Genomic DNA, 2,857 nt, shown 5'->3' with positions numbered 1-2,857 from the left:
CCATAGGGACAAAAAATGAAAGAAACAAGGCTATGACATAAATGTGCAAAAGAATCATGCTGTTGTGAGGACCTGGAGTCTTCCTCCTTATGTAAGAAAGACAAATATAATACTTACATATTATTTTTCAATAATAAGATGAGATTATGAATTGAACAGATTTTATTTTAGGTAAAAAAGTGGATTATAATGTCTGTGAGAAATATCATCCATGGAAGCAACTTTCAACAGCAGTAAACCCTTCCTCCCCAGGGTGGGGGAAGGCTCTTATTTCCAGATATTTTCTTAGAATCTCCACTTTACCAAAGCATACCTGGACAGCCAATCTGCACTATTTACAAATGAGCATATATGAAAAAGGCTAATCAGACTGAACTCTTCACTAGTATGACATTTTAAGAACGGCAGTCTCGTTATATTCATTGGTGCTCTGTAAAATATTGGGACAACATAGTATGAAATGAATCTTTTCCATACTGGTTCCTATTTATTTTTACTATAACGTATTCTGATCATTCATTTTGTTCATGTAACCATCTCTTCAGTCCTAGTCATACCTCAGTTATGAAGAGTGGGTGTAATAGGAACCTCTCAGAGGTGACTGAGTTTATTTTGCTGGGATTTAGAACCCCTCCAAAGCTACAGATCCTCCTGTTTCTAGGATTCCTGCTGGTCTATGTGGTCACTCTGATGGGAAATATCAGCATGATAGTTGTCATTAAGATGGGCTCCAGACTTCAAATGCCTATGTATTTCTTCCTTAGAAACTTGTCTTATTTATATCTCTGCTACTCCACAGTCATTGCTCCCAAAACTTTAGCCAACGTCTTGTCTAATGAACAGAAAATTTCTTACAGAAGCTGTGCAGTCCAATTTTTCTTCTTTGCTCTGTCTGTCACCACTGAGGGCTTTCTCCTGGCTGTCATGGCATCTGGTCGGTTCTCAGCCATTTCCTCCCCACTCCTGTGTCCTGTGCATATGTCCCCAAAACTCTGTGTTCAGTTGGTAACCGGCTCCTATACCTGTGACTGCATCAATGCTGCAGTCCAAACAAGTTTCACCTTTAGTTTGCGTTTCTGTGGGGAAAACAGATTGGACCACTTTTTCTGTGATGTCCCAGCCCTGATCAAGATCTCCTGTGTGGACACCTTTGTGAACGAGGTTGTTCTGTGCATTCTTTCTGCTCTCATCATCACCACCACCACAACTGTCATTCTGGTTTCCTATGCATATATCCTCTATTCTGTCCTAAAGATTCCTCCAACCCACGGCAGGAGTAGGACTTTCTCCACCTGTGGCTCTCATATAGCAGTGGTGAGCTTATTCTACGGGACTGTGTTCTTCACGTAGCCCAACCTGGAGCCATCTCCTCTCCAGAAGAGAACAAGGTTGTAGCTGTGATCTACACCCTTGTAATCCGAATGCTAAATCCTCTAATATACAGTCTGAGAAACAGGGATGTGAAAGATGCTGTGAAAAGAATATTACACAGTAAATGATTCTCTACTCATATTTGTAATGTTATTATAATACATAATGGGCAAGCTGTGTTTTCTAAGTGTCATTGTTATTCTTGTTTTTGCAAAATTACTATGTCAAAGATATTTGCATATATAAAAATAAATATTTTGCTGCTTTATAAAATATTTTTAATAATTTAGGTATATAGATCATTATTTTATTTGCTTAGGACATATGAAATCATGTGTGTTCTCAACTTGTGATAATAATATTTGCATTTCAGTATTACCTTGACTAGGAAGTAAATATTAAGAGTTGCTGTTACTCATTAAAATAATACTATATCTGAACGAATAATATTGTATCTGTGTGAATAATATTATACCATAGTTCACACATATACTTTGTTGATGTTCAGCTGCTAAGCCATGTCTGACTCTCTGACTCCATGGACTGTAGCACACCATGCTCCTCTCTCCTCCACTATCTCCTGGAGCTTGCTCAAATTTATGTCCATTGAATCGGTGATGCCATCTAACCATCTCATCCTCTGTCGCCCTGCTCTTTTGCCTTCAATCTTTCCGAGCTTTAGCCTCTTTTCCAAACAGTTATCTCTTCGCATCAAGTGGCCAAAGAATTGGAGCTTAAACTTCAGCATCAGTCCTTCCAATGAATATTCAGGGTCTATTTCCTTTAGGATTGAATGGTTCGATCTCCTTGCAGTCCAAGGGACTCTCAAGAGTCTTCTCCAGCACCACAATTTCAAAAGCATCAATTCTTCATAACTCAGCCTTCTTTATGGTTTAACCCTTGCCGGGGTCCAGCCTCGGCAGGATCCAGGGGATACCCTCAGGATGAACGGCGTCGGTGAGAGAGAGACGTGAGACCAGCCTTGATAGGGCCAAGTCTGTGAGGGAGAGAAAGAGAGAGAGAAAGAGAGAGAGAGAGAATGACCAGATGGGGGGGTGCAGCTGGCAGAGTCTGGCAATGCTTTATTTTTTACCGTGGCTTTTATACCCTAAATTAGTATATTTCTAAGTGGAAGATAGTTTAACATTACATCACCTTGTTCTTCACGAAACCAGGGTGTTTTCTGCATACTTCTTTGTTTATGAGGGTCTAGTACATTACCTTCTTGCCTTGGGGCCTATGACCTAGGTGAATGCAAAGCTGTTTTCTGTAATCTATTCTTTAATGACCACAAAGGTCAGTCCTTTTGCAGAAGTTATCAGTTAAATTTATCTAAAAAGTTTACCACACAAAGACTCTGCAGCTCCAGTGAGGCAGCCCCTGTTTAGCATTCCTGGTTAAAATTAACAATTCTAAACTCTTATTTTTCTAAATGTTTAGCTATAACCACTTTTAGAATAATATTTTTTATGTTCTCTAATAGGGC

The 2,857-nt window shown here is 39.4% G+C and overlaps 1 pseudogene; it reads left to right on the top strand.

Annotated features, from left to right (window-relative positions):
* The first annotated feature begins 564 nt into the window (after positions 1 to 564).
* On the top strand, positions 565 to 1,499 carry LOC136163187 (olfactory receptor 9S13-like; annotated as a pseudogene).
* The last annotated feature ends 1,358 nt before the right edge of the window (positions 1,500 to 2,857 follow it).

This window comes from Muntiacus reevesi, chromosome 1 (genome assembly GCF_963930625.1).
Source record: "Muntiacus reevesi chromosome 1, mMunRee1.1, whole genome shotgun sequence".
In the NCBI taxonomy this organism is placed as follows: domain Eukaryota; kingdom Metazoa; phylum Chordata; class Mammalia; order Artiodactyla; family Cervidae; genus Muntiacus; species Muntiacus reevesi.
Note: the sequence above shows the minus strand (reverse complement) of the source record. Positions and strands in the feature narration are given on the sequence as shown.